Here is a 21,956-nt window from a genome sequence, read left to right as displayed (position 1 = left end):
AAAGAAAGAGAGAAAACGGGAAGCTTGTGGATTTTTTTTTTGCCAGGATGATTTTTTTTTTTTTAATGTTTATTTACTTTTGAGAGAGAGAGACAGAGGCATGAGCGGGGGAGGGCAGAGAGAGACACACACACAGTGTGAAGCACGCTCGAGGTTCTGAGCTGTCAGCACAGAGCCCAACATGGGGCTTGAACTCATGAACCTCGAGATCATGACCTGAGCCAAAGTCAGACGCTTAACCGACTGAGCCACCCAGGTGCCCCTAACCATCTTATTTTCATAACCACCTTCCTGCCTGCCATTCCTCTGATTTGCCTTTATCCTTATTCTCCACTTGAGGTCTTTTTTTTTTTCTTTAATTTTTTTTTAACGTTTTATTTATTTTTGAGACAGGCAGAGACAGAGCATGAACAGGGGAGGGTCAGAGAGAGGGAGATACAGAATCCGAAACAGGCTCCAGGCTCTGAGCTGTCAGCACAAAGCCCGATGCCCATTTCCCCATCACCTACATTCTGTAATTAATGGCTTGCTGTTTTTTGTTTTATCACCTGTCCATCTATTCATTCTTCTAACCATCTTTCAGTCATGCTTACTGGTTGGTGGTTTGTTTTTATGATTTATTTATTCATGAGTTTATGAATTTATAAGTTTATTTTGTGAGAGAGCGAGTGACCCAGCAGGGGTGGAGTGCAGAGAGAGAGAGAGAGAGAGAGAGAGAGAGAGAGAGAGAGAATTCCAAGCAGGTTCTGTGCTGTTCTGTTATTGTGCTGCCAGCACAGAGCCCACTGTGGGGCTTGATCCCACAACTGTGAGATCGTGATCTGAGCCAAAATCAAGAGTCAACACACTAAGTCACCCAGGTGCCCTTGTTATGTGTTTTAAAGTAAATTGCTGAAATCGGTGCTTTTTTTTTTTTAATTTTTTTTAATGTTTATTTATTTTTGAGAGACAGAGTGTGAGCAGGGGAGGGGCAGAGAGAGAGAGACAGAATCTGAGAGGCTCCTGGCTCTGAGCTGTCAGCACAGAGCCCGACGCGGAGCTTGAACTCACTATGAGCTGTGAGATCATGACCTGAGCCGAAGTAGGATGCTTAAACCGATTGAGCCACCCAGGTGCCCCTAGATATCAGTGCATCTTATCCCCAAACAAATTCAGCTTCCATATCATTAACTAAACTTGAATACTCGTGTAATTCTTTGTTTTTATAGTAAAATTTACATACAGTGAAATGCATAAATTTTAAGTGTATGATTTAAGTTTTGCCAAAAGTTTGTTTGCGAACCCAAATCCTTATGAAGAAATAGAACACCAACACTTCAGAAAGTTCCCTCATGTACCCCCTACTTAGTTGTTTCTCCTACCCTTTAATCCTTTGTAGAACACAACCAGTTTTAATTTGCCTTTACCTTAGATTGGATTGGACTATTCTATAACTTCATATATATGGAATTATATACTTTATATCTGATTTCTTTCCCTTAGCAGGATGTTTTTGAGATTTACCCATAATATTACTTGTATCAGTGGTTCATTCTGTTACTGTCATTGTTGCTGCAGTTTGGTATTTATATATCATAATTTTTTATATATCCTAGTTGATTTTTATATATCCTAGTTTTATATATCCTTGTTGATCCATTTTTTCCCAAATTTTTGGTTGTTATGAGTAAAGCTATGAACATTCACATACAAATTTTTTTTGTATACCTATGTTTTCAAACCTAGGTGTGAAATTACTAGATCATAGGTTAGATGTATGTGTGACTTTATTAGAAGCTACCAAAGATCTGCACTTGGAGTTCCATTTGTGCCACATCCTTGTTAACCTTTGGTGGTTTTGGTCTAAAAAATTTAGCCTTTTATTGGGTGTGTAGTTTTATCTCATTGCGGTTTTAATTTGCATTTTCCTGATGACTGAAGATATCAAGCATTTTTTCATGTACTCATTGTCCATGTGTATATCTTTTGACAAATTTTTTTTGGGTGGGCTTCTCTTAAGATGAAAGAGTTTTGCATATATTCAACTTATGTGTACGTATTTATATACATACAAATTACACTTATGTAAATGGTTTTTTTTTTTAATTTTTTGTATTTAGCTTGTTACCTTGCTTTTTTGTTTTAATGGTGCTTTTTTGTTTTCTTAATGGTATCTGTGAAGAGCAGATTTTCAGTTTGATGAAGTTTAGTATTTCAATTTATTTTATTTTATTTTTTTTATTTTTTTTTTTTTTATGAAATTTATTGACAAATTGGTTTCCATAAAACACCCAGTGCTCATCCCAAAAGGTGCCCTCCTCAATACCCATCACCCACCCTCTCCTCCCTCCCACCCCCCATCAACCCTCAGTTTGTTCTCAGTTTTTAAGTCTCTTATGCTTTGGCTCTCTCCCATTCTAACCTCTTTTTTTTTTTTTTCCTTCCCCTCCCCCATGGGTTCCTGTGAAGTTTCTCAGGATCCACATAAGAGTGAAACCATATGGTATCTGTCTTTCTCTGTATGGCTTATTTCACTTAGCATCACACTCTCCAGTTCCATCCACGTTGCTACGAAAGGCCATATTTCATTTTTTCTCATTGCCACGTAATATTCCATTGTGTATATAAACCACAATTTCTTTATCCATTCATCAGTTGATGGACATTTAGGCTCTTTCCATAATTTGGCTATTGTTGAGAGTGCTGCTATGAACATTGGGGTACACGTGGCCCTATGCATCAGTGCTCCTGTATCCCTTGGATAAATTCCTAGCAGTGCTATTGCTGGGTCATAGGGTAGGTCTATTTTTAATTTTCTGAGGAACCTCCACACTGCTTTCCAGAGCGGCTGCACCAATTTGCATTCCCACCAACAGTGCAAGAGGGTTCCCGTTTCTCCACATCCTCTCCAGCATCTATAGTCTCCGGATTTGTTCATTTTGGCCACTCTGACTGGCGTGAGGTGATACCTGAGTGTGGTTTTGATTTGTATTTCCCTGATAAGGAGCGACGCTGAACATCTTTTCATGTGCCTGTTGGCCATCCGGATGTCTTCTTTAGAGAAGTGTCTATTCATGTTTTCTGCCCATTTCTTCACTGGGTTATTTGTTTTTCGGGTGTGGAGTTTGGTGAGCTCTTTATAGATTTTGGATACTAGCCCTTTGTCCGATATGTCATTTGCGAATATCTTTTCCCATTCCGTTGGTTGCCTTTTAGTTTTGTTGGTTGTTTCCTTGGCTGTGCAGAAGCTTTTTATCTTCATAAGGTCCCAGTAATTCACTTTTGCTTTTAATTCCCTTGCCTTTTCAATTTATTTTAAAAGTGTATTTATTTTGAGAGAGAGAGCACAAGCAGGGGAGGGGCAGAGAGAGAGAGAGAGAGAGAGAGAGAGAGAGAGAGAGAGAATGAATCCCAAGTAGGGTCTGCACTGTCAGCACAGAGCCTGACACGGGACTTGAACCTATGAGCTGTGAGATCATGATCTAAGTCAAAATCAAGAGTCAGTCGCTTAACCGACTGGGCCACTGCACTTGTAATTTATCAATTTATAAAAATTGAGTGGTGCTGTTTGTGTTCTATGAGACCTTTGTTCATGGTATGATGACATTTATCTTTTGCTATGTTTCTTTTAGAAATTTAAGGTTTAGCTTATTTTTTTCCTGAATTTGTTTTTTGAGAGAGAGAGAGAAAGCACATGCGCATGCACACGCATGCAAGCAAGGAGGGGAGGGGCAGAGAGAGAGGAAGACACAGAATCTGAAGCAGGCTTCAGGCTCTGAGCTGTTGGCACAGCGTTCAGCAAGGCTCGAACCCACAAAACGTCAGATCATGACCTGAGCTGAAGTCAGATGTTTGACTGAACCACCCAGGGGCCCCTAAGGTTTAGCTTTTAGGTCTAAGTCTGTCATCCTTTTTTTTTTTTTTTTTTAAGTTTATTTATACATTTTGAGAGAGAGGGAGAGTGATTGCGTGCATGTGTGCCCATGTGAGTGGAGGAGGAGCAGAAAGGGAGAGAGAGAGATTCCCAAGCAGGCTCTGCTCTATCAGTGCAAACCCTGACTTGGGGCTCTATCGCTCAAACCATAAGATCATGACCTGAACCAAAATCAAGAGTCAAATGCTTAACCGACTGAGCCACCCAGACACCCCAGTCTGTGATTCCCTTTGAGTTAATTTTTGTGTCTGGTGTGAGGTGCAGAGGTTAAGTTTTTTCCACATGGTTCACCAGTTTTTCCACCACCATTTGTTGAAAACTGTATTCCTTTGCTAGTATCTTGGCACCCTTATTGAAAATCATTTGATGACATGTATGAGTCTATTTCTGGACTCTCCAGTCTATCCTTATGCCACTACCACCCTGTTTTGTTACAGTTAGGTTTTAATCCATCATCTTGCTGTTTGTTTTCTATTTCTCCCATCTGTTCTGTATTTTGTTTTCCTTCGCATGTCTCCTCTTTCGGGGTTGAGTTTCTTTTTGTTTGTTTTGTTTTTTTGTTTTCTGTTTTTTGTTTTTTAGTTTTTTGGCTTTTTTTTTTTTTTTTTTTGGTGTGTGTGTTATATTTTGTTTTCACTTTTGGTTTATTAGCCAAACTTGTTTTATTTTTTATCTTTTGTGGTTGCTCTGGGGTTTATGCTCTACATCTTTAACTTTTCACTTTTTGTCTTCAAGGAATAATGGACTATTTCACATGATATAAAAACTTAACACAGTCTACTTCTCTTTGCTCCCCTCCTATGCTTTTTGTTATTGTCATACATTTTACTTTTATATGTTATTAGTTTTGGGAAGATTTCCTCAAATTTAGGGTTATATTTAGAGAATAATTTTTACAAGGGTATCTCTATGACAAAAGATGATAGTAGAACTTGCTTTATTCTATTTAACTTTTACAAAAGTCAGTGGGTGGTGATGATTCATGAAAAAAGTCTTGAAAACTTGATAAATTCAGACTAGAAAACTTTCATATGAGTTTGAAAAAAGATGGTTGTATCATTTACTCTTTTTATAGAACTAGACAGAGAACTTGGAGCATTTGTGAATGAATATCTCTGAATATTACCCAGTTATTGACTTCAGGCAAATTATTCAGGTAAAAACAAACAAGCAAAATACCCCTTTATGTCTTTATCTGTATATAAGCTAAATTTAGTGGCAGTATTTTACATTTATTTATTTTTAATGATTTCGGTAATTATTCTAAGCTTTTATTTTCAGATCTCAGTTTTGTCACTCAATTTGTATGTAGTACACTTTTCAGCTTTTTTTTCCTTTTTTTGTGTTTTTAAAAATTTTAATTTTATTTATTTTTAATTTAAATCCAAGTTTGTTAACATATAGTGTAATAATAATTAATAGAATTTAGTGATTCATCACTTACGTATAATACCCAGTGCTCATCCTAACAAGTGTCCACTTTAAAAAAAATTTTTTTTAATGTTTATTTGTTTTTGAGAGAGAAAGAGAGCACCAGAGTGTGAGTGGGCGAGGGACAGAGAGAGAGGGAGACACAGACTCTGAAGCAGGCTCCAGGCACTGAGCTGTCAGCACAGAGCCCGATGTGGAGCCCAAACCCATGAACTGCGGGATCATGACTTGAGCTGAAGTCAGATACTTAACTGACTGAACCACCCAGGTGTCCCCCAACAAGTGTCCTCCTTCATGCCTCTCACTCCTTTAGCCCTCCCCTCCACTCAAGACCCCTCCAGCAACCCTCAGCTTGTTCTCTGTATATAAGAGCCTCACATGGTTTGTCTTCCTCTATTTTTATATTATTTTTGCTTCCCTTCTTTTATGTCCATCTGTTTTGTATCTTAGATTCCACATATGAGTGAAATCATATAGTATTTGTCTTTCTCTGGATGGCTTATTTTGCTTAGCATAATACACTTTAGTTCCTTCCACGTTGTTGCAGATAGCAAGATTTCGTTCTTTTTGATCGCTGAGTAATACTCTGTTGTATATATATACCATATCTTTATCCATTCATCCGTTGATGGACATTTGGGCTCTTTCCATACTTTGGCTATTGTTGATAGTGCTGCTGTAAACATTAGGGTGCATGTGCCCTTCAAATCATCACTCCTGTATCTTTTGGATAAATACCCGGTAGTGCAGTTGCTGGGTCATTGGGTAGTGCCATTTTTAATTTTTTGAGAAGCCTCTAGACTCTTTTCCAGAGTGGCTACACCAGTTTGCATTCCCACTAGCAGTGCAAAAGGGTTCCTCTTTCTCTGCATCCTCACCAACATCTGTTGTTGCCTGAGTTGTTAATTTATCCATTCTGACAGGTGTGAGGTGGTATCTCATTGTGGTTTTGATTTGTATTTCCCTGAGGATGAGTGATATTGAACAGTTTTTTTATGGGTCTCTTAGCCATCTGGATGTCTTCTTTGGAAAAGTGTGTATTCATGTCTTTTGCCCGTTTCTTCACTGGATTATTTGGTTTTTGGGTGTTGATTTTGATAAGTTCTTTATAGATTTTGGATACTAACCCTTTATCTGATATGTCATTTGCAGGTATCTTCTCCCATTCGGTTGGTTGCCTTTTAGTTTTGCTGATTGTTTCCTTTGCCGTGCAGAAGCTTTTTATCTTGACTGAGGTCCTCATAGTTCATTTTTGCTTTTGTTTCCCTTGCCTCTGGAGACATGTCAAGTAAGAAATTGCTGCAGCCGAGGTCAAAGAGGTTTTTGCCTGCTTTCTCCTCTAGGATTTTGATGGCTTCCTGTATTATGTTTAGGTCTTTAATCTATTTTGAGTTTATTTTTGTGTGTGGTCTAAGAAAGTGGTCCAGGTTCATTCTCCAAGTCACTGTCCAGTTCTTCCAACACCACTTGCTGAAGAGATGTCTTTATTCCATTGTATATTCTTTCCTGCTTTGTCAGAGATTAGTTGGCCATACGTTTGTGGGTCCATTTTTGGGTTCTGTATTCTGTTCTATTGATCTAAGTGTCTGTTTTTGTGCCAGTACTGTACTGTCTTGATGATTACAGCTTTGTATTACATCCTGAAGTGGAATTGTGATGCCTCCAGCTTTGATTTTTGTTTTCAACATTACTTTGTCTGTTCCAGGTCTTTTCTGATTTCATACAAATTTTAGGATTGTTTATTCTAGCTCTGTGAAGAATGCTGGTGTTATTTTGATAGGATTACATTAAATATGTAGATTGCTTTGGATAGTATGGACATTTTAACAATATTTGTTCTTCCAATCCATCTTCTTCAATTGATTTCATAAGCTTTCTATACTTTTCAGTGTATAGATTTTTCACCTCCTTGATTAGGTTTATTCCTAGGGATATTACAGTTTTTGGTGCAATTGTAAATGGGATCGGTTCCTTGATTTCTCTTTCTGTTGCTTCATTATTGGTGTATAGGAATGCAATCGCTTTCTGTAAACTGACTTTATTTCTGAAACTTTGCTGAATTCATGTATCAGCTCTAGTAGTTTTTCGGTGGAGTCTTTTGGGTTTTCCACATAGAGTATCCTGTCGTCTGTGAAGAGTAAAAGTTTGACTTCCTCCTTGCTCATTTGGATGCCTTTTATTTCTTTGTGTTGTCTGATTGTTGAGGCTAGGATTTCCAACACTATGTTGAATAACAGTGGTGAGAGTGGACGTCCTTATCGTGTTCCTGACCTTAGGGGGAAAGCTGTCAGGTTACCAGTGAGGATGATATTAGTGCGTTTTTTGTATATGGCTTTTATGATCCTGAGGTGTGATCCTTCTATCCCTCCTTTCTTAATGGTTTGTATCAAGAAGGGATGCTGTAATTTGTCAAATGGTTTTTTTGCATCTATTGAGAGGATCATGTAGTTCTTATCCTTTCTTTTATTAGTGTGATGTATCTATCCTTTCTCTTATTAGTGTGATGTATCACATTGATAGATTTGCAGATATTGGAACCAGCCTTGCATCCCAGGAATAAATCCCACTTGATCATGGTGAATAATTCTTTTCATGTATTGTTGGATCCAGTTTGCTGGTATCTTGTTGAGAATTTTTGCATCCATGTTCATCAGGGAAACTGGTCTATAGTTTTCCTTTTCAGTGGGGTCTTTGTCTGGTTTTGGAATCAAGGTAATGTTGGCCTCATAGAATGAGTGGACGTTTTCATTCCATTTCTGTTTTGTGGAACAGCTTCAAAAGAATAGGTGTTAACTCTTTAAATGTTTGGTAGAATTCCCCTGGAAAGCCATCTGGTCCTGGACTCTTGTTTGTTGGGAGATTTTTGATTACTGATTCAGTTTCTGTACGGGTTATGGGTCTGTTCAGATTTCCTATTTCTTCCTGTTTCCGGAATTTGTCCATTTCTTCCAGATTGCCCAATTTGTTGGCATTGCTTTTCAGCTTTGTGTCAGTTGGGAATATAGTGAATATTCCACTTATGTCTTCACATGAAACCATGGCTAAAAACAAATTTTGGAATGCATGTTGTTGGCTCATTTTATATTGCTGATTATTGATACATTTCTTGACAAGTTTTGGGATTAATCTTTATTCTGTTTTAGCTTTCTATTATAGCTTATAGTTCCCTCACAACTGAAAGGTCAGTGAAGGTGAGACTGCTGCCTGATGTGAGAGGGAGGGAGTTTAGTGTTCATGTTCAAGATTAAGGGAGAATATAGGGTTCTAGGTACTGTGGATTCTTCCCTGTATTATTAAATTGAAACAAATTCTGGGGGAAATTTGGTAATTATCTGGACCTTTGTTTAGTCGTTCTTAATGCTGAAAAATATCTCAAGAAGTCATTTTATTTTTCCTTTTTCTTCCTAACAATAATTCTAGACAAATAGTTGAAATAGAATGACATTTTTGAAGATTAGATGTTGTTTATCAGAACATCATACGTTGTCTCTCAGAAAACTGGTTTTGTACATTTGTAGGTGTACTTCATCATTAAATATGTGTTTTATTCAGAGAACCTCTGCCATGGAAAACAGGGTGATCAAGTCTTATTTCTTCCCACTTCACTCTTTTTCCTTTTATTCTTCCTAGAAAACCTTCCCTGGTGTACATACCCTCCTCTTTAGAACTGAATTAGGCTCTACTCCAATTTGTTTCAGTGCATACCTCTATTATAACACTGTATTTTAATTACCTACTGATATGTTTCCCTAACTGCTAGACTCCAGCTTGTTAAGGACAAGATTATGTCTTCTTCACTTTTGTATTTAGAATATTTGGGACAGTCTGGCATATTTAAAATACTAAGGAAGTGTTTATTGTATGGTGTGTAACTTTGATAGGGCTGCTATGACAAAGTATTTCAGACTGGGTGGCTTGAGCAACATAAATCTGTTTTCTCCCAGTTCTGTCGACTAGAAGTCCAAGAATAGGTGTGGTCAGGTTGGTTACTCCTGAAGTCTGTCTCCTTGGTTTGCAGATGACCACCCACCTTCCTGCTGTATCTTCACATGGTCTTTTCCCTGAGTCTCTGTGTGTGTCCACATTTCCTTTTCTTGTAAATTATACCAGTCAAATTGGATTAGAGCCCACCATATAACTTTATTTAATCTTAACTACCTCTTTAAAGACCCTATTTATACTTTTATTCATGGTATTGGGGGTTAGGCTTTCAGCATATGAATTGGGGGGAGATGCACAGTTAGATCCATAACACATGGATAGTTTGATTTGGCCTACATTCCAGCTAATGGTGATTTCTTTCTTTCTTTTTTTAATTGTTTTTATTTTGAGAGAGAGAGAGCAAGCAGAAGAGGGGCAGAGAGAGAGGGAGACAGTATCCCAAGCAGGCTTCACTCTGTCAGCACAGAGTTTGATGCGGGGCTCAAACCCACAGACTGTGAGATCATGACCTGAGCTGAAGTCAGGAGTCAGGCACTTAACCGACTGAGCCACCCAGGGGCCCCTAATGGTGATTTCTTATGGGCCAATACCAAATCAAGGTTGTCAAAGTTGGAACCACAGGTTTCCTAGCTTGTATAAGGAAAAGGTGGCTTAATTTTAGTGTTTTGTCTTAATTCCCACTTAGGTAATTATATTTAATGATTAAGATCCTGTAACTTCTAGTGCTTTGAAGTGTACTCCCTTACTGTACTCATTTAATAATAGGTTTTCTTTATGTCAGAAAATATTTTTTTTTATGTCACAGAATATTGATAAAACATACATACATTTACACACATACCCGGGAACATGTGTGCTTTGTGTACATATTGGCTATGAAAGCATGATTGCTGAACATTTTAGCCCAGGAAACACATGTTTATTTGCCCAATTCCCAGTGGTAGTTTGGAAAGAATTCAGTAATTTCTCTATAGAAATGCCATGAATTATACATAATTTCCCAGTTTATGCAGATTCATGCCTTGCTATCCCAGTGGGGTGACCAGACAGTTGTAAGCTTTTTCTTTTTACATGGTAGTTCCAGCTTTAGATTTCCCTCCCTCTACCTCCCCAGCAGTCCAGTGTAAGATTTTTGGAGATGTTTTTGGCAGTGGTGAGGGGCTGGTGAAGTTGGAAAGCAGGGTAAGCTCCATCTTCACTCATTTGTCTCTTCCCTTGTTTAAGGGATTTCCTTGGGAGAAATTTGTATATAATGCCCTAGTGCCCTTCCCTTTAAATATAATAGAGCTTTTATTTTACAGTAGTTTTACATTTACAGAAAAGTTGCAAAGATAGTACAAAGAATTTGTTATGTACCCTTCACCCATTTTCCTTTATTGTTAACATCTTACCTATCATACATCTGTCACAACCAAGAAACCGACATTGGTACATTACTGTTAACTAAACTCCAGATGTTATTTGAATGTAGTCTCCTCTGGTCTCACAGTTTCTCAGTTCTCATTGTTTTTTTATGATCTTAACAATTTTGAAGAGTGTTCATCAGGTATTTTGTAGAATGTCCCTCAATTTGAGGTTGTCTGATGTTTTACCCATTGGTTTCACTGGGGATGTGGGTTATGTAGAAGAGCCCCACAGAGGTGAAGTTCCCTTGTTAGCAGCATGATTTACGGTATTAACCTTGATCATCTGGCCGGGGTAATATTTGTTGCATCGTAGTTATTCTCCTTCTTAGTCCTTTCTTTGGAATCAAGTCGGGAGCAAGTCACTAAAGGGAGAGGAGTTAAGCTCTACCCCCTTCCTGGAAGGTATGCATTTACATAAGTCATTTGGAATTCTTCTATAAGGAAGTTTTGTCTCTTTGCTCCCACTTATTTATTTGTTCAGTCATTTATGTCAGTATGGATTAATGAATATTTATTTTATACTTCGGGTTAGAATCTAATAATATTTATTTTGTTGCTACAATTCTATTTTTTGGCCACTTGGAACTCTTTCAGGTTGGCTCTGGTGTCCCTTTGACATGCCTCTGTTCTTTTGAGTGTGTGTGTGTGTGTGTGTGTGTGTGTGCATGTGTGTGTGTTCTTTACTTTCTACTCCACGCTCATCTTGTATCTTCCCTGTCACAGATCTAGAACCAAGGAGCCCTGGTTCCTTTTTTATTGGAGAATGATATTAAAAATCAAAATATGGATGCTGGGTCCTAGTGTCCTTTTTACTTGACTCTTCAGTTCCTATTCAGAATGCCTGGAAAGTCTGAACCTGGACATTTGGTTGAATGATGAAAGAGTTTTAGCATCACACATTTGTATTATAGTACGTTGTAGTAGTATCTGTGTGTGTGCTTTGTCTTGTGCTCTGGAGTCATAAGGAACAGCTTTATAAAAGCACTTCTAAGCGTTTAAAAAAAGAAAAGTTGGAATGCTTTAGAGGAATGTGTGCTTATTTTAGGGGCAGGCAAGTAGGGAAAAGTCAGATACTTCTGTTTTATTTTGAGCCTCAAAAAATGAACTCTTCTTTAGATACAAAAAGAAAGGGTGTCATCAGGAAACCTGCCATGGACAAACAGATGTATTTGAGAACTCATGCTAACAGGAATTGTAGACTTCCTAAAGTCTGTTCCTCTCTGTCATCATCATCACCATCATCATCATCGCTACCATCATCAATAATATTAGTATTATTTTGCCATAGCTATTGTTACTCCAGCCTTACCTCTCTTTCCCATAATGCTGGCTTTTTTCTTTTTTTCTTTTTAATTATAGGAATCATTTGCAAATGATTTGTAGACTGTCAGGACAGGTAAAAAAGATGAGGGAGATTGGAGCCTCTTTCCAATTGCTTTGGCTGGAGTTTGGCTCCAAGTAATGGAAACTGGAGCTTTTAAATGTATTTTTGCCTTGGGGCACCTGGGTGGCTCAGTCGGTTAAGCATCTGACTTTGCCTCAAGTCATGATGTCACAGTTCATGAGTTTGAGCCCCTGTTGGGCTCTGTGCTGACAGCTTAGAGCCTGGAGCCTTCTTTGAATTCTGTGTCTCCCTCTCTCTCTGCTCCTCCCCCGCTTATGCTCTGTTGCTCTCTCTCCTTCAAAAATAAATAAAAACATTCAGAAAAATAAAAAAAAATGTATTTCTGCCTTGAAACTTTTTTATTAAACGTTTTAGAAAATGAGTGGACCTTGATCTAGGAATGAGTTTATTGTTGAACTCTCTTGCAAAATCTGATTTGAAATAGCAATTGCAGCTCTAAGAAAGGTTTTAATTAGAACAGCAGAGTTTGTCCTTGTCAAAATGGTGAAAGAGCCGGTGATATTCACAAGTTTTCTAAGTTTCCTACTTTCTTATCCTTTAAAAATCTTTTAGTTCAGCCGTTATCCTCCTAATTATATTTAGCCTTAGATTTTAGGATTGGTACCCCTTAGGAACCAACGTTTTTAAATAACAAACCTGAATCTCTCTTTTTAAAAACATTTGGTTATTTTGCTTCATAAATTTCTCAAAATAAAAAGAAGGTAAAGAAAAAAGTAAATAAATAATTATAGGTAAGATAGAGAAGTCACCCATGTTTTCCTTCTTACCAGTTTGAAGAAACTAAGTTAGGAATATAGTTTCGTATTTTGCAAGTATTTTGTGTATTTTAAAATTTTATTCTTTTACCACTTTTATGAATTTGTATGCAGTTTTTTGTACTATTGAAATTTTCATGTTATTTTTTACATTTTCATTAAAAATTGAGATAATTTTGGGGCACCTGTGTGGCTCAGTCTTTTGAACATCCAACTCTTGATTTTGGCTCAGGTTATGATCCCATGGTCATGGGATTGAGCCCCATGTCAGGCTCTGTGCTGAGTGTGGAGCCTGCTTAAGATTCTCTGTCTCTCCTTCTGCCCCTCTCCCCACTTGTGCACCCTCTCTCTTGCTCTCTCTCTCTGTCAAGTTAAATAAAAATTGAGATAATACTGTTAGTCACAATTGGCATGTTTCCTTGCAAGCAACTAAGATTTATTAACCGTATTGTTGTAAATATGCCTCAAACATGCCATGTACGTGTTTGTTTTACTGAGAACAATCTGTTTTCTGGTTGGCTCAGAATTATGATTCTGAACATCAGCTTTTATTCTGTGCTATATTACAATGTTGTCCTCAGAATCTATTCACATAAATAATCTTATTCTAGACAAACTGAACCTTTTAGTTTTGGGGACAAAAGTGCATTAGTTCTTCTGTCTCTTACTTGTTTTTAGGTGTTGCCACCAATATTCTGCTGTTATACCTGGAATCCAGACAACTAAGCTTATTAGAATTACATGTAAAATAAAATAGTCTCTGAATATTGAATTGCATGTGGTTTTTATGACAATTACCGTTATCCTTCAGAGAATCATTTTCCTGTAGGCTATGTTTCTAAGAATTGAAGTTGCAGAAATTTAACTTCCAAAGAAATGGACTATTTATTACTGCCTTACAGAAAGAGAAAAGAGGAGTTATTTGAACAGTATGATAAGACTTGAAGAGTATTTTATGCACGACAATTGCAATTATGAAAGATACCATATTTTAATATGAATATTTGCTTAGATATGATACCAGAAAAAAACAGCATTGATTCCAAAGTAAGATACTTCTGTAGGGTTCTGCAGTTTGTGATTCTAGCTTGATTTTTGAGCAGTGCTCTGAAAAAATGTTGAAAGCTTCATGGTCGTATTCTGGTATTTTGGCTCAAGTTTGGTTGATTCTGGGGATGTAGTCCTTGATTTGGTACAGCAGCCTACCCTCCCTTCTTCTCTCTCTCCCTGCATCTCTTCTTTCCTTCCACACTGGGAGAGTAGGTAGAAAAGAATATAAGCTGGAGCACCTGGGTGGCATGGTTGGTTGAACGCTGACTCTTGATTTTGGTTCAGATCATGATCTCAAGGTTCATGGAATTGTGGAATCATAGGCTTTGGGCTGACAGCGTGGAGCCTACTTAGTATTCTCTCCCTCTCTCTCTGCCCCTCCCCCACTTGCATTCACTCTTGCTCTCTAAATAAACTTAAAAGGACCATGAAGTAAGGTTTATCTATGTAATAACTGATTATAGTGGCTTTTGGTTGGGCCGCCTTAATAGCATAAAGTTGCCAGTTTAAGTCCTTTTTTGAGTGGAGGGATGCTGTTATCTATTTTCCAGTACAGGAGGGCATGTTTGATTAAGGGTCCTGATATCAGTTGAAAAGTTAGAGATTGGGTAAAGGGAAATGAGATGCCAGACTTTATTTTGGTAGCCTCTATTTTCTATAAAGTAAGAGGCAGAGGTTAGTAATTTGCTCAAAATGAGAGGATGTAAAAGGAGGAGAGGGCTTGAGGAAATAAGTTAATATTGGAGTCCTTTACTATGAGGAAAGAAAGAATTGCCAAGTTGTTATTAGTTTCGTTGATGTTAAAAAATTTCTTTTCAATTAAAAATAATTGGTACTGGGTTAGGATGATTTTAAATATAGCAGCAGCCTAAAAGCAAAGGCACGTGGTTTAACTGATATAGAATTATTGCTAAGAAAAGTGTTTACAGAAGAAAGGGATAAGGAATTTAGAGCAGAGCTTTTTAGCTGTATACTATAATTGGGTTGCAGGTATGTGGAGATATCTTCAAGCCATGAAGATAGAGGGCCTGGAATGGCTGGAGCCCCAGGGCTGGAACCTTATAGATGTCTTATCTACCCTAAATGCCCAACATATATAATATTCTATGTATATCATGACATAAAATATAGTTGGGAAGCACTAATTTCTGGAGCTGGTGAGAGCCGTACTGAGGTGTATTACGAGGTCTTGCTGGTTAGTCAAAATGTGAGGTCAGGAGAAGATTAATAAATAGAATGGCTTCCAGGGTTTTGCCTTCTCAAATCTTCTCCTGTCTCAGACTTTTTTTTTTTTTTTTTGCTGTCTTACTTACGATACAATACTATCATACAATACTCTTAGCTGTATGTTCTCTATATTCTGAATTTCACTTTTATGAAAGCAAATAATTTATTGACTATAATGATTTTATTTTCCTCCAAGTAGATGATGCTAAAATCTGTATTTTCAGACCTGATATTTTAGGCATAGTCCCACCTTGTTGTCTTAACTATTATTTCAAAATCAAAATATCCAAAACTGAATCCCTGCATTCTCTTTCCAGTTAACTTTATTTCCAACAGAGACTTAACGTTTCCTGTAGATATCCAATCAGGAGGTCCCAGACTGGGCATTGGCTTTTTTCTTCTTTCCTGTTTCCTTATATTATTTCTTTGTCTTAAATGACTCTCACATTTTCCTATCCTGCCTTTTCTTTATTTCCTTATTTCAGCTCTCCTGTCTCCCCCCACTTCCCCCTTCCCTCCACTCCCACCTTTAAAGCTGCCCTCTGCTCCCATCACAACAAAGCTTTCTCCCTGGTCTCTCTGACTTTTCCTTCAAGCCTACGTCTGTCATGACAGTACCTCCTCAATTAAATTTTCTAAACTGTGTTAAGTGGAAGCATAGAATTCCTCACTTCTTGATAATTTGACTCCAGCTTATTCCCTCCCACTAAAACAAAAACAAAAACAAAAACACCCATACCCCAAACATGAGAGTATTTAAATACTGCCATCTCTGGCTACCATCATGTTGTACATCCTTCGTGGTTTGACATGGATGTCATCTTCTCTATGCAGCCTTTCCCAGAAACACCAGTTGCTTCCTCCTTTGTGTTCCCATGGAGGGTACTATTATTTATATCATTATTTATAGCATTCTATATTTTGAATTATGATTTACATTCTTTTGTGCTAAATTATGGATTTCTTGAAGGATAGGAGCCTGTATCTTATATCTTTGCCCAGAGATCTGGCATACAAAGTAGTTTTCTGTAACTATTTGAATAACTGAGCATTTTCGATATCAGTCAGAACTTTTCATCTTGACTTTTAGCCCACCATAATTTGGTTCCAGTCTACTTTTAAAAAAAAATTTTTTTTAACATTTATTCACTTTTGAGAGATGAGACAGGCTCCAGGCCCTGAGCTGTTAGCACAGAGCCTGATACGGGGCTCAAACCCACCGACTGTGAGATCGTGACCTGAGCTGAAGTCAGACGCTCAACCAACTGAGCCACCCAGGCATCCCCTCTACCTACTTGTATTTCCTTGCTTATAAGGATGTGCTGACTGTTTCTGTGAGGTTGTTTTTCTTCAAAGAGTCTTGTCTAAGCCACAATAACTTTTATTTTTGTATTTTTGATTTTATTTCTCCTATAGCATCTTTCAGCATATGTGACTATAAGACCAAATCATTGTAAATTATTGACAAAAATTAGTTCAAAATGGTAAATGTGTTTCTGTAAAGATTTAAGATTTTGTTTAGCAGTATGGTTTAATTCTATAGTTAGCTCTTGCAGATTGTTAAAATTTGATTAAGATATTAGGTGTATTAAAGCAGATAATTTCCATATTTTAAAATATTGATCATCTTTAAATTGGCTTCTATCACTTTAAAAAAGAATTTTCAACTCACTGAGTTCCAATCTCCAAGGAAACCTGGTGGCCACTTGAAGTTCAGTTTTGAAAACTGGAAGTTTAAGAAATAGTAATCTCTAAGATTAGTTTGTAAATTTGAAGCTTTGAAAGTGGCAGATTGATTACTTAAAGAATTATCAAGAATGAAAGATGATGAAGGTTTGTTTTCCTTGTACATTATTTTTTTTACTTCTTACTCCTTTCAGTTAACCCAATAATACTAATTACTATTCTTTTAATGACTTTATGAAATGGTTATATGATAAATTATTTTCCAAGTATTAAAATTTCTTTGCAAAGGTAGCTCAGAAACAACATGCCTAAAACCATAGACCAGTATTGATAATTAAAAAGCGTAATCCATTTTTTAAAAAGGGAGGGGGGGGGCGCCTGGGTGGCTCAGTCGTCGGTTTAGCGTCCCTCTTTAGCTCAGGTCATGATCTCACAGCTCGTGAGTTTGAGCCCCAGGTCAGGCTCTGTGCTGACAGATCAGAGTCTGGAGCCTGATTTGGATTCTTTGTCTCCCTCCCTCCCTCCCTCCCTCCCTCTCTCTCTCTCTCTCTCTCTCTGTCTCTCCCCCACTTGCGCTCTCTATCTCTCAAAAAAAAAAAACAAAAAAAAAAACGTTAAAACAAAAAACAAAGTTCTCTCCTAGTCCAGTGGAGAAAGAAAATATATTCTGTCTTTATTATTTTTTGTTCCTTTAAAAAATCCTGGTACTTTGATTTTTTTTTTAAGTTATTTTGTTATTAAGTTAATTAAGTTATTTTGAGAGACAGAGAGAGATGAGTGAGAGTGCATGGGAAGGGCAGAGAGAGAGAAAGGAGGAGAGAGTATCCCAGGCAGGCTGTGTGCTGAAAGCCCAGGGCTCAATGCCATGAACCATGAGATCATGACCTGAGCTGAAATCAAGAGTCAGATGCTTAAATGACTGAACCACCCAGGTGTTCCCTTGTACTTCGATTTTAAAGGAGGCAAGTGACTGTTTTATAAAAAATTCAAGCCGCACAGAAGTTTGTAACACAAAAGTTGAAAGCTTCCAGCCCAGTGCTGTAAATCTCCCTCATACAATTTCAGTCCCAAACTAAGTATGTATTTTTCTATATGTCTTACATGCACATATAAACAATAGTTGTTTTACAAAAAAGGATTGTTTTATAGCAGCCTTATGTACAATCTGCTTTATTTTATTATTATTATTATTTTTAATGTTTATTTTTGGGGGGGGGTAGGGGCCGAGAGAGAGGGAGACACAGAATCTGAAACAGGCTCCAGGCTCTGAGCTGTCAGCATGGAGCCCATTGTGGGGCTAGAACTCACAAACCATGAGATCATGACCTGAGCCAAATTCAGATGCTTAACAGACTGAGCCACCCAGGTATCTTGCAACCTGCTTTAAAAAAATTATCTGTACTTTCTGTATCCTTTTGTGCAGAACTTACCTTATTTTTAAAGGCTGCTCAGCAGTTTTATTTGTATACCTTAATTTTTTTTTTAACGTTTTATTTATTTTTGAGACAGAGAGAGACAGAGCATGAACCGGGGAGGGGCAGAGAGAGAGGGAGACACAGAATCGGAAGCAGGCTCCAGGCTCTGGGCCATCAGCCCAGAGGCTGACGCGGGGCTCGAACTCACGGACTGTGAGATCGTGACCTGAGCTGAAGTTGGACGCTTAACCGACTGAGCCACCCAGGCGCCCCTGTATACCTTAATTTTATCTTAGTTGTAAAAATCAAAACTTGATTAGAAAGGAAAAACACTTGAATCAGATTTTTCCTTGTACCTACATATATAGCTGTGTACAGTTCTTATTTAAAAATATTTTTTTTGATGTTTGTTTGTTTTTGAGAGACAGAGCATGAGTCGGGGAGGGGCAGAGAGAGAGACACACACACAGAATCTGAAGTAGGCTCCAGGCTCTGAGCTGTTAGCACAGAGCCCTACACAGGGTTTTCACTCATGAACCCTGAGATCATCACGTGAGCTGAAGTCGGATGCTTAACCGACTGAGCCACCCAGGTGCTCCCAGTTATTATTATTTTTAATTAAATGTTGATTATTCCAAAGTTCCAGTGAACAAAATGGCAAGAAATGAATTTGAATTATTAGTATGAATTCTTAGTATGAATTTGAATTAATCTTTAAGTTTAATCTTCAGTGTTTCTAAAGGTATAACATGTCCATGATGATAGTATTTATGTTTTATATTTTAAAAAGCTATGGCTTTCTTATAATTTTTAACAAAGCCAGTTTGGAATCTTTCATCATACAGAAATGAGGTGTTGCTCCACTTAGATGAATTGTCTTTTACATCCTGTTGTACAGTTCTGTAGTTTTTTGCATATAGATATTTTTTGGTTGATACTTTTCATTTTTTTGATAAAATATATTTTACATAACAGATTGTTAGCAGAATTTTTATATTTCATATTTCATGTTGCAATATAAATTCCAGAGTCCAGGGTTCTGTACCAGAAATGTTAGACATTGTGTGGTGTGCCCTTTGATTTGCAGTACTGCCTTCCTAACTGGTTGAAACTGACTCCCTGATACTCTTCAGCCTTGCCAGGATCGATACACCGTTCATTTTGCTACTGGTCGTGATGTTACCGTAATCATGGCTAGAGTAGTAGACTCTGTATATTGAACTCCACCTAGTTTGTACTGATAGGAGACCTAAATAGATGTTAGATGTATTTTCCTTTGATGACTAATACTTGAGGGTTTTAGAGTATTTTAAACAAGACGGACAAGATCATTAAGTTCATTGAGTAATAGAAACCTATTATTTGAGAGAGATTTACCTTTTTCCAAAAGTAGAAAGAAGGTCTACTATTAGAAATGAGGGAGCATACAGCTCCCCAGAGTTAAATCCTCCATAGTAGTGTAGAATTATTTGTTTTCATTGGTTTTGTGACAAAGAAACTGAGTCCTTTATTTTTATACTTTAAGGTTCTATAGGAACAGTTGATTGTATGCCCTTCATTCACTGTAAGGATTTCATTTAGGTGAAAGGAAAGGTCTTAAACATCATATTTCTTATCTCTGTAACTGCTCTGCTAGAAAAGGGATTTATAACAGCTATTATGCCAGGGACTCTGCCAGGTGTTCTCATTTAACCCTTTAAGCAGTTTTATGAGATAGATACTATTATCCCAATTTTCTGGACAAGGAGTTTAAGTAATCTGCCCAAGGTGACACAGCTAGTCAGGGGCAGAGTCCAAGACTTGAACCCAGATCTGTTTAGTATACAAATGAATGACACTTACTTTTGCTTGACTATTTATTCTTTTCTATTAGTGATTCCACTTAAACATGGAAAAATCACCTTCCCTAGGGCACCTCTGTGGCTTAGTTGGTTAAGTGTTTGACTCTTGATTTTGGCTCAGGTCATGGTCTCACAGTTCATGGGTTTGAGCCCCGTGTTGGGCTCTGTGCTTGCGGCTGGTAGCTTGCTTGGGATATTCTCTCTCCCTTTCTCTCTACCCCTCCCCCCGCTCGCGTTCACTTGCTCGCTCTTGCACGCGCACGCTTCTCTCTCTCTCTCTCTCTCCCTCCAAATACATAATCTTAAAAAAAAAAAAAAAGGAAAATCGCCTTCCCTGTTTGTTATTCAGTTTTTCCTGTAGTTCTTAGATAAGCTGTAGATTTTTTGATTATTATCATAATGCCTCATTTTCTCTAGCTTCATAGAATATTTTGAGAATATTTTATAAGACTTTTTAGTTTTACAATCTTCTGTTTGGTTGGTTGGTTGGTCAGTCAGCTAGTTCTCTTCCTAAGTCATTTGCAAACAAGTCACGTTTCTGCATTGGAGGACAAAGACTTCATTCACAGAGGAGCTTTACCTGAGATAGTCAACCCTTGTGAAAGTCTCTAAAGGTAAACATGGTGCTATCTGTGCTTCTCAGTTCCCCTATGCTCTTTCAGAGGAGATAGTGTTCCTGGGCATACCTCTCCTTGGGCAACTTTCAGAGTCTGACAGTTCTAAACTCCATTGTACTATATATACCTTCATTCCTTTTAATGTCATGAGCAATAGTATCTAGAGCAGCATGGAATGGAGGATGTCCCTGAATCTCCTCGCATGGATATATAATACGGCATTCCTCGTTATATTAGCATAGACCCATCCAGTGATACTCCTTGTCCTACCACCTCTCTACCCGGATGATATCAAGGGTTTACTTTGGTACTGAGAAAAGTAAGAAATTCTGAGCTGCTTAACATGGAACTGTGAATAGATCTATGTGTTCTGGAGAACTGTGGATGACAGAGAATCTTTGAAGGTTAGGAGAACTAGAATGCTGGTTTCCCTTGTTTTATGATTTTAAAAATGTGCTAGTATTTTGGAGTCATGTTAAAATTTCCCAATAATTTCTGCATAACTTTCATAGTAATTAAGTTGTTTTCATGTAGGTCCTGTGTATCTCTTGTTAAAAGTGATACTGGATATTAAATCTTTTTACCCCGATTGTGAATGGTATATTTTTGTTATTCTGTAGTATTTTCTAAGTTGTTTCTATTTGTTTAAAGGCAAGTCATTGATTTTAGAGAATTATTGTGGTATACACACATATAACTTCCCTGTGTTAGTATTTCCAGTGGTTGTTGATCTCATCTGTTGATGTCATCTGCAAATAGTGACCCCCCCCCCAAAAAAAAAATATCACCTCCTTTTATTTATATCCATTCTCTGGTTTGAATGACTTGACTAGCCCTTCCGGAACAGTGCTATGTAGTGATGAAAATCTTCTTTTTCTTGATCTTGATGAGAACTAATCATCAGTTTTATTTTGTTTCTGAATTATGCAGGCCAAAGGAAACATGTGAGCTGAATCAAGCCACAATTCTCTGTTTTGAAGATTTATTTTTTAACACTGGACCTTGATACTCTCAGGGATATGAAAAGTGGTCTCTATAGACTTTCTGGAAGATGCAACTACTTTCCTATTTAATACTTACTATGAATCAAGAAACAGCATATAGATCAGGTTACCAATTTTATGGAGGAGAAAATCTTTTGGTGCCTTACTATTGCCTTTTGTGAACAGTTTCTCTATTTCAAGAACTTTTTGGGCCCTCACATACAAAGTAAATGTCTTCTGTAGTTCTAGGACTGCTGCAACTGAAAATTAGGTTATGATAAATGT

At 37.5% G+C, this 21,956-nt stretch overlaps 1 protein-coding gene across 11 annotated transcripts in view; it reads left to right on the top strand.

Annotated features, from left to right (window-relative positions):
• The window catches only part of RNF111 (ring finger protein 111), a 130,444-nt gene that overhangs the window by 44,052 nt on the left and 64,436 nt on the right, over positions 1 to 21,956 (top strand). The gene's annotated exons all lie outside the window — the stretch shown is intronic.

Source organism: Prionailurus viverrinus, chromosome B3 (genome assembly GCF_022837055.1).
Source record: "Prionailurus viverrinus isolate Anna chromosome B3, UM_Priviv_1.0, whole genome shotgun sequence".
In the NCBI taxonomy this organism is placed as follows: Eukaryota; Metazoa; Chordata; class Mammalia; order Carnivora; family Felidae; genus Prionailurus; species Prionailurus viverrinus.
This window is presented reverse-complemented; position numbering and strand designations above follow the sequence as displayed.